The following is a 10,556-nucleotide window of genomic DNA, read 5'->3' as shown; positions in this document are numbered from 1 at the left end:
GGCCCTGCCCCACTGGCCACCCAAAGACCCGCGCCACGCCCGTCAGGTCCCGCCGGCCCAGGTCTTTTTCCGGGACACCGGCAGCTGGGCGACGATAGATAGACAGATACATAGATAGTTAGATAGATACCTGGGCAGCTGAGTGATCCTGTATATACACCTGGGCAGTTGGCGACGATAGATAGATAGATAGATAGATAGTTAGATAGATACCTGGGCAGCTGGGCGACGATAGATAGATAGATAGATAGTTAGATAGATACCTGGGCAGCTGGGCGACTCCAGGGCAGCTCGGTTAACTGAAAAACACATAAAACAAGAACAAAATGAAAGAAAAAACGCTTCAAAGTTATTTCTAATATTATAAAGAACTATTATGGTATTATATGAAAATAATTAAATTGGAAAAACAGAACTTGGACAGCTTTGAAATTAGTTACAAATAACAGTCATTTATTTGTATTCAGAAGCATTAATGTATTCCTAACAGCTGTTTTTCCAAGTTTGTGGAAAAAGAAAGTAAAAAGCACTCATGAGTAGATCGCTCAATAACGTTTTACTTACAAAAGTTTGGACTATATTTCTTTCCAAAATCCAGTCAATTCAAATTAGGATTACTTTCTTGTTCTCCTATCAGCTGCTCTTCTTGATGGATAGATTTTTGTGTGTGTGAATCTTCTCATCTTTTCTTGAACAAAATTTTTTTTTTTGCGGTACGCGGGCCTCTCACTGTTGTGGCCTCTCCCATCGCGGAGCACAGGCTCCGGACGCGCAGGCTCAGCGGCCATGTCTCACGGGCCCAGCCGTTCCGCGGCATGTGGGATCTTCCCGGACCGGGGCACGAACCCGTGTCCCCTGCATCGGCAGGCGGACTCTCAACCACTGCACCACCAGGGAAGCCCTCTTGAACAAAATTGATCAGATTTGCTAACACTTTAATATCAGAAAGTCTTTGCGTCTAAACTTTAAACTAGCTTCTAAGTTTTTTTGTTTTGTTTTGTTTTTTAATTTTGTTGGCCACACAGCGCGGCTTGTAGGATCAACAGTGGCAGCCTGGAGTCCTAACCACTGGACCACCAGGCAAGTCCCTCCTAAGTCTCAGAAGTGACTTTCAGTGTGCATTTGTACCCCGCACCCTTCTATCTCAGTGCAACCTACTGACTGCTCTACCTCCCTGCTGAGGCCAGTAGCATCAATTCTTGCCCAGACCACAAATCAGCTTCCCAAATTCTGCTCTTGCTGCCCTTGAGCCATCCTCCACAAAGTGGCCAGGGTTATCCGCTTAACATTCACATCATACTGTATCACTTTTTCACTTAAAAATCCTCTTTATGGCTTCTCCAGGCACGAAAAGAAAATTCAGACTCCTCAGCACGGCCTACAAAACCCTCCTTGAACTGCTCTTGCTGGGCACTGCCTGCTCAGGAGGTGTCACTGCTTCCCCTGGTCCGCTACGCTCCACCCTGTTCATCTCCACTTCTTAGGATGGGTTTAATTCTTGCTTTGCCGGCAGTCTAGAACAATATTCCCCTTGTTATTCTAATGGCTGCTCCTAGGGCAGATCTCAATTTAAATGTTACTTGCTCAGAAAGGTCTCCCACGATCAGTAGCACAGGTCTCCACTGATATTCCCTATTAAGAAGCTCTGTTTAATTCCTTCCTAGCACTCAACTGTAATTATTTTATTCATATTCATTCATTTTAGTGTTTGTCAGATCTTTCTAATCGAGTGTAGACCATACTCTCTATGAGGCTAGGGATTATATCTGTCTTATTCACTGTTCTATCCCTTGAACTCTTATCATAGTACCTGGCATAACTCAGTTAACATTTGTGGTGGAATGAACGAACATCAAAGATCTGAGGGACTTCCCTCGTGGCTCAGTGGATAATAAGAGTCCGCACTCCCAATGCAGGGGGACCAGATTCAATCCCTGGTCAGGGAACTAGATCCCACACACATGTTGCAACTAAGAGTTCTCATGCCACAACTAAGGAGCCCGCGTGCCGCAACTAAGACCCGGTGCAACCAAATAATAAATTAATTAATTTTTTAAAATCTTAAAAGTTCCACACAATGCTAATGACATGACTAATTTTTGTTACTACCACTAAGCGTTAGGGTTGTTTTTTTTTTTCATTTTATTGGAGCATAGTTGATTTAAAATGTTGTGTTAACTTCTGCTGTACAGCAAAGTGACTCAGTTACACATATATATATTCTTTTTCATATTCTTTTCCATTACGGTTTATCACAAGATATTGAATATAGTTCCTGTGCTATACAGTACCACTAAGCATTAGCTGATAAAACTTTTCTGTCTTATCATGCTTGATGACTCTAACCCTGATTACAATTCTTATTTATTACATTTAAAAAATGACAATTGAATTCAAAATTAGTTTCTTATCGACATATATATGGTGTCTCAAAAGTATTTCCCACAAACCGTTTTATATCACATCACACATAAAAAATAAGCATGTCTTCTTTTTAAAAAAATTTTGCTACCTGTCATGAGTATGCAGTCATTCCGGGTCCCACTTTTCCATGGAGAGATCCTTGGACATGATTTCTGTTTTAGGGGTAGAGGAAAGCCAAAGCGCAAGTCTTCTGTAGCTACATATTAGTCTCCACTGTATGCATCTCATCTTAAAATCTTTTTACTTATCTGACAACAACAAAACAGAGATGACGATTCTATTCTCAATGACGATTTTTTTAAAACAGTTTTTTTTTCTTCATTTATTTTTATTTTTGGCTGCCTTGGGTCTTCATTGCTGCTTGCGGGCTTTCTGTAGTTGTGGTGCAGGGGCTTCTCATTGCGGTGGCTTCTCTTGTTGTGGAGCATGGGCTCTAGGCATGCAGGCTTCAGTAGTTGTGGCACATGGGTTCAGTAGTTTTGGATCATGGGCTGTAGAGAGCAGGCTCAATAGTTGTGGCGCGCCGGCTTAGTAGTTGTGGCTCGCGGGCTCTAGGGCGCAGGCTCAGTAGTTGTGGTGCACGGGCTTAGTTGCTCCGCAGCATGTGGGATCTTCCCGGACCAGGGCTTGAACCCGTGTCGCCTGCATTGGCAGGCGGATTCTTAACCACTGTGCCACTAGGGAAGTCTTCAATGATGATTTTATTCTAGATATCACCAGTTTTTTACTGGATCTCTTCTTCACTTCTAATAAGATATATTTTTTATTGGTGATATAAATATTTGAAAACATTCTGTGGGAAAATATTGATACATCAAAATGTTAACAATGTAAAATAGCAAGGAGAGACCACTACACACCTATTAAGTGGTGAGACTGCAAAACACTGACAGCACCAAATGCTGATGAAGATGTAGACACCAGGAACTCTCATCATTACCAGTGGAAATGCAAAAGTTCACTTTGATCCATGGTATTTATCCAAATGAGTTGTAAATATGTCCATACAAAAACCTGAACATGGATGTTTACAGGAGCTTTATTCATAACTGCCAAAAACTTGGAAGCAACCAAGATGCCCTTCTGTGGGTGAATGGATAAATAAACTGTGGTGCATCCAGACAATGGAATATTACTCAGCGCTAAAAAGAAGTGAGCTGTCAAGCCAAAAAAGCCATGGAGGAATGTTAAATGCTTACTGCTTAGTGGAGAAAGTCAATCTGAAAAGGCTGTGTAACCAGCCTTTGGAATCATAGTATGATTCCAAGTATAAGACATTTTGGAAAATATAAAACTATAGACCTTTTCACTAAAGGTCAGGGACTGGCACAAGTTACGGGGATGGAGTTCCATAGGTGGAACACAGAGGATTTTTAGGCCAGGAAACCATTCTTATGATGGTATAATGTTGGGTACATGCTATCATGTGTTTGTTAAAACTCACAGAATGTACAACATCGAGAGTGAACCCTAGTGTAACCTATGGACTTGGAGTATGTTGTGTCAATGTGGGTTCATCCACATTGACACAACAAATGCACCACTTTGGGACTTCCCCGGTGGCACAGTGGATAAGACTCCACGCTCCCAATGCAGGGGGCACGGGTTCGATCCCTGGTCAGGGAACTAGATCCCACATGCATGCTGCAACTAAGGAGCCCACGTGTTGCAACTAAGGAGCCCACCTGCAGCAACTAAAACCCCATGAAACCAAATAAATAAATACTTTAAAAAAAAACCCCAAAAACAAATGCACCACTTTGGTGGACATTGTTGATAGTGGGGTGGGCTGTGCATGTGTAGGGGCAGTGGGTACATGGAAACTCTGTACTTCCTGCTCAATTTTGCTGTGAACCTAAAACTGCTAAAAAAAAAAAATGTCTGTTGAAAAAAAATGTTACCAATAGCCATCCTTGGGTAAAGAATTACAGGTAATTTTCTTTTTTTTTTGCACTTTTTGCACAGGTTTTCCAAGTTTTGTTGTTGTTGTTTGTGTTTTGCTTTTGTCACTGACTGTGAATTTATTAACTATGGAAGTAGGAAAAATATTTTAAAAAGTAAGTATGCTAAATTCAAAACTGTTAGACTTGCTTAATTTTAGGTTTTAATCTCTTAGAGCATAATAGCTACCTAGTAGAGAAACTCAAAAAAAAAAAGTTGATAATATAAGGAATACTTAAATGGGCAAAAATTAAGCTTTAAATCATTATTTTCAGCTTATGATTTTATAAAAACCATAGAATTTAATTGCTGGAGAGAACCTCCATAATCACTGGATATAATTTTCTTTGTAAAAATTTGCTTCTGGTTGCAGTCAGGACCTCTAAAGCTCAGAAGGCACTTGGGTGGGCAATGCTGCCTGCGAGATAAAATGAGAAACATGGTGGGTTTTGTACTCAAGTGTGAAACAGGTAAGGTGGAGCGAAGAATATAGTTAAGAACATAGTGGTATGGGACTTCCTTGGCAGTCCAGTGGTTAAGACTTCATGCATCCGATGCAGAGGGTGTAGGTTCGATCTCTGGTTGGGAAACAAAGATCCTGCAAGCAGCATGGTGTGGCCAAAAAAAAATACACACACACACACGTATATACACACACATATGTATATACACATATATGTATATATGCACACACATATATGTATACACACATATATGTATATATACACACATATATATATATATATATATATATATATATATATACACACATATATAGTGGTAAACATTGGATTATTTAATAATAAAAAAGCCACAGGAACTGAGAGGAAGGCAACCTTCATAATAAGTTAGGATAGTGAGAGGGGCTGGAGGAGACACTGGGATCCTGAGGGATGAGAAGGCTGTGAAGATAAAAGTGGACTTTACTTCAAGAGCATATTATGCACAATTCCCTTATTTTATTGAAGGAGAAACTGAGGCTCCAGAAGGTCCAGGGTCACAGAGCTGATGAATGGTGGAGTCACATCAATGTCAGTTCTGCGTTCTCTTCCAGCTCATTACAATGCTTGTCCAGAGACTTGCTCATCAGCTGCATTTCAGTCTCATCAAATGTAATGCAGTTTTTTAGGAAGGAATAAGTTTTCATATATTAGGAAGAATGGCCACTTAAATCTCTATGTTTTAAAAAATGAGTTTTTCAACCTATAGTTCATTCCAGACTACTCTCAGTGTTCAGTATCATCTTGTGTTTTCACTTCTGTTTTAGAATCTGAATTTATCCACGATTTGCTTTCTCTAGAATAATGTTTTTCAAACCACAGTTTGTAAGCCATGTAGTCAACTTGGTGGGCTGGAACCAGTTCATTAAAAAACAAACAAATAAACAAAAAACAAAACAAAAAACAGTATAGACTAGATCTAAATAGATTAGAAAATATTAAAATCCATCTAAGATAGTAAATGAAACAATTCTATGAAACTTTTGATTCAGATATGTAATTATGTCTGAAGGTGGGTTTGCACTATGTCTCCATGTATAATATATATCCTAGTGATTGTCATGATCAAAAAATTTCATAACCCCTAGCCACAGCAATCAGGCAAGAAAAAGAGATAAAAGGAATACAAATTGGAAAGGAAGAAGTAAAACTGTCACTGTTTGCAGATGACATGATACTGTACGTAGAAAATCCTAAAGATGCCACCAGAAAACTGGGAGAGCTCATCAAATGAATTTGGTAAAGTTGCAGGATACAAAATTAATATATAGAAATCTGTTGCATTTCTATACACTAACAACGAACTATCAGGAAGAGAAGTTAAGAAAACAATCAAAACAATCTTGAGAAAGAAGAACGGAGCTGGAGGAATTATGCGTCCTTACTTCAGACTATACTACAAAGCTACAGTAATCAAAACAGTATGGTGCTGGCACAAAAACAGATGCATAGATCAATGGAACATAATAGAGAGCTCAGAAATAAACCCACACACTTATGAACAATTAATCTATGACAAAGAGACAGGAATAAACAATAGAGAAAAGACAGTCTGTTCAATAACTGTTGCTGGGAAAACTGGACAGTTACATGTAAAAGAATGAAATTGAGGGCTTCCTTGTTGGTGCAGTGGTTGAGAGTCCACCTGCTGATGCAGGGGACACGGGTTCGTGCCCCGGTCCGGGAAGATCCCACATGCCGCGGAGTGGCTGGGCCCATGAGCCATGGCTGCTGAGCCTGTGCGTCCGGAGCCTGTGCTCCGCAATGGGAGAGGCCACAACAGTGAGAGGCCCGCGTATCGCAAAAAAAAAAAAAAAAAAATGAAATTGAAACATGAAAATGAAATTGAAAAACCTACTGAATGGGAGAAAATATTTGCATATGATATGACTGATAAGGGGTTATTATCCAAAATATATAGACAGCTCATACAGCTCAATATTAAAAAAACAAACAACCTGATAAAAAAAAAATGAGCAGAAAAGTGGGGGAGTGATAAATTGGGAGATTGGGATTGACATATACACACTACAATATAGAAAACAGATAACTAATAGGGACCTACTGGGAACTCTATTCAACACTCTGTAATGACCTAAATGGGAAAAGAATCTAAAAAAGAATGCATATATGAATATGTATAACTGATTTACTTTGCTGTACAGCAGAAACTGATGCAACATTGTGAATGAACTGTACTCCAATAAAAATTAATTTAAAAAACGTGGGCAGAAGATCTGAATAGACATTTTTCCAAAGAAGACTTACAGTGGGCCAACAGGCACACAAAAAGATGCTTAACATTGCTAAGCACTAGAGAAATGCAAATCAACATCACAATGTGATATCACTTCACACCTGCCAGAATGGCTACCAATCACGTGGAGAAAAGGGAACACTTGTACACTGTTGGTGGGAATGTAAACTGGTGCAGTCACTGTGGAAAACAGCATGGAGGTTCTTCAAAAAATTAACATATGCCAGGGCTTCCCTGGTGGCACAGTGGTTAAGAATCCACCTGCCAATGCAGGGGACATGGGTTCGAGCCTTGGTCTGGGAGGATCCCACACGCCATGGAGCAACTAAGACCGTGCACCACAACTACTGAGCCTGTGCTCTAGAGCCCACAAGCCACAACTACTGAGCCCGTTCACCTAGAGCCCATGCTCCACAATGAGAAGCCACAGCAATGAGAAGCCCGTGCGCCACAACGAAGAGTAGCCTCCACTCGCCGCAACTAGAGAAAGTCCGCGTGCAGCAACAAAGACCCAATGCAGCCAAATAAATAAATAAATTTATTTAAAAAAAAATTAACATATGCCTAAAATCACCCAGCTCGTTGTGGGTAAAGCAAGTTCAAACTAGGGCAGCCTGCCTCCTAAGCTGTTATATTGCATCTCAATTACTGGTGAGCTCTTGGTTTCCAAAAATACAATTGTACCTAACACTTATTTGTATTGAGGTATAATTGACATATAATATTATATTAATTTCAAGTGTAAAACATAATGACTTGATATATGTATACATTGTGACATGATCACCAAAGTAACTCTAGCTAACATTATGACCACAGAGTTACAATTTTTTTTCTTCTGATGAGGAATTTTTTAATTAAAAAAAAATATTTATTTACTAATTTGGCTGCTCCGGGTCTTCATTGTGGCATGCGGGACCTTTCGTTATGGCATGCGAGTTCTTAGTTGTGGCATGTGGGACCTAGTTCGAACCTGGGCCCCCTGCCTTGGGATCATGGAGTCTTAGCCACTGGACCACCAGGGAAGTCCTGTGATGAGAACTTTTAAGATCTACTCTCTTAGCAACTTCTAATATTTGTATATTGCTTTCCTAGGAGTTATTTGGTCCTTACAACACTGCATTACTATATATTATAAATGGCTAAAATGAGCCTTAGAAGATAACTTGCTCAAGGGTTTGAGTGGCCAAACAAGTATTTGAAATGCAAGTCCTCTGCTCAAGACTTCATGTTGCCTTCCAGCAAAGCTTAGTATGCTTTTGTGATTAGTACAGAATAACTCCACACACACACATACACACACACAATTTTAGTAACAGACTTATCAAGTTATAATTCCGTACCATACAATTCATCCACTTAAAGTGAACAATTCCATAGTTTTTAATATATTCAGAGTTGTCCAATCATCATTACAATCAATTTGCTCCAAAAAGACACTCCATACACTTTAGCTATAACTCCTCACCTCCCTAGGCCTAGGGAACTAATATTCTACTTCCTATTTCTATAAATTTGCCTCACCTGGATAATTCACATAAATGGAATCATATAATGTATGGTGTTTTGTGTCTGGCTTACTTCCTTTAGCATCATGTCTTCAAGGTTCACCCATGTGGCAGCCTGTGTCAGAACTTCATGCCTTGTTATTGCTGAATAATATTCCATTGTATGGATCTACCAGATTTTGTTTATGCATTCATCAGTTAATGGACATTTGGGTTGTTTCTACCTTTTGGAAATTATGAATAGTTCTGTTGTGAACATTCAAATAATTATTTTTATAAGTACTTTTCTATATAATTAAGTGTAGTTTTTCTTTAAATTATGACACAAAACTTTTTTTTTCCCCAGCTTTCAACTCTCAGCTAAAATTCTCCCTGATATCATGTAGGTAACCCAGTGAACATTTTCATGCACAAATGGATTTGAATGAATACAAAATGTGACTAATATATACTACAGTAATTATTAGTCTTGTTAATTAATTATAAAATATCAATAATTTCATAATTAGTAGCAGTATAGAGCTTCCTTAAATTGAACAGCACACAGCAATCCAATCTATCGCTGAAGTCTATGACAGAGCTTATTTGGAAGTACCTCTACTTAAGCCTTCTAACTAACTATAAATTCAATGAAGAGAAGTTACTGCAACAGTACATGGTGACAGGAAAGGGATGGTACTGTAAGTTTTCACGGAGTGATTACAGTGTTGCCCTGCATTTGGTAACAGGGGACATTTCTGTTGTGAAGATACTGACATCGAGAATGTCAATGTAGAACAGTACTGTGTAATACACAGAGTCTTACAAGGATATTTTGTTTTACCAAAAATTGAAAAAATTTATAATTAAGAAATAAAATGCAGAAAAATAAACGATGCCATTTTGAGAAAGTGGTTTTAAATACATATTGGACATCCTCCAATTTAAATAAAGAGCAGTATATTTATTGCATTTAGCCATAGGTGTGAGGACTAGTTGATTGTTTTATTCATAATGAATCTCACTTTCTACTAGACTATGCTAAGTGGCATCTCTATAAAGTCAGTCTTTATTGAGAACTTCATGGATAACTTCATTAAAAAGTTCACGTTGACTTACTTCACTCTGTATGACAGGCTCTAGGTCCATCCACCTCGCTACAAATAACTCAATTTCGTTTCTTTTTATGGCTGAGTAATAGTCCATTGCATATATGTGCCACATCTTCTTTAACCATTCATCTGTCGATGGACACTTAGGTTGCTTCCATGTCCTGGCTATTGTAAAGAGTGCTGCGATGGAACATTGTGGTGGGAAGCTGCTGCATAGCACCGGGAGATCAGCTCGGTGCTTTGCGACCACCTAGAGGGGTGAGATAAGGAGGGTGGGAGGGAGACGCAAGAGGGAGGGGTTATGGGGATAAATGTATGCATATAGCTGATTCACTTTGTTATACAGCAGAAACCAACACACCAGTGTTAAGCATTATACTACAATAAAGATGTAAAAACAAAAAGTTCATGCTGTTCACCATCGTGTTGAACTTTAAAGTGTAACAACACCCGTCTATTTACGACTAGGCAATCCTGAAATCTGGGTCCACTTTATCCATCCATTTACTCCCCAACATCGTCGGCTGCAGTCCCACCGACGGCCGCCAGGGCGGCCTCCCCGCTCGCCTCCTACGTGGAACCTCGGGACCCGCACAGCCCGTGACGTGCGCCCGGGACATAGGTGTAGACGGCGAACAAAAGCCGAGTCCTGCCGCCCAGGTGGCTCCTTGGTCGCAACTCGCCCGGCCCGACCGGGCCCAGCCCGGCCGGCACCTGCGTTCCCTCCCGCCACGGGGACGGCCCGTCCGCCTCGGGGCCAACGAGGGCAGAGGCCCAGGGGCTGGGACGCGGCGGCCCCGCCGGGGGCGGCCCAGCCCTTCCGACAGGCGGGCGC

Source organism: Neophocaena asiaeorientalis, unplaced genomic scaffold, assembly GCF_003031525.2.
Source record: "Neophocaena asiaeorientalis asiaeorientalis breed wild unplaced genomic scaffold, Neophocaena_asiaeorientalis_V1.1 scaffold443, whole genome shotgun sequence".
Lineage (NCBI taxonomy): Eukaryota > Metazoa > Chordata > Mammalia > Artiodactyla > Phocoenidae > Neophocaena > Neophocaena asiaeorientalis.
This window is presented reverse-complemented; position numbering follows the sequence as displayed.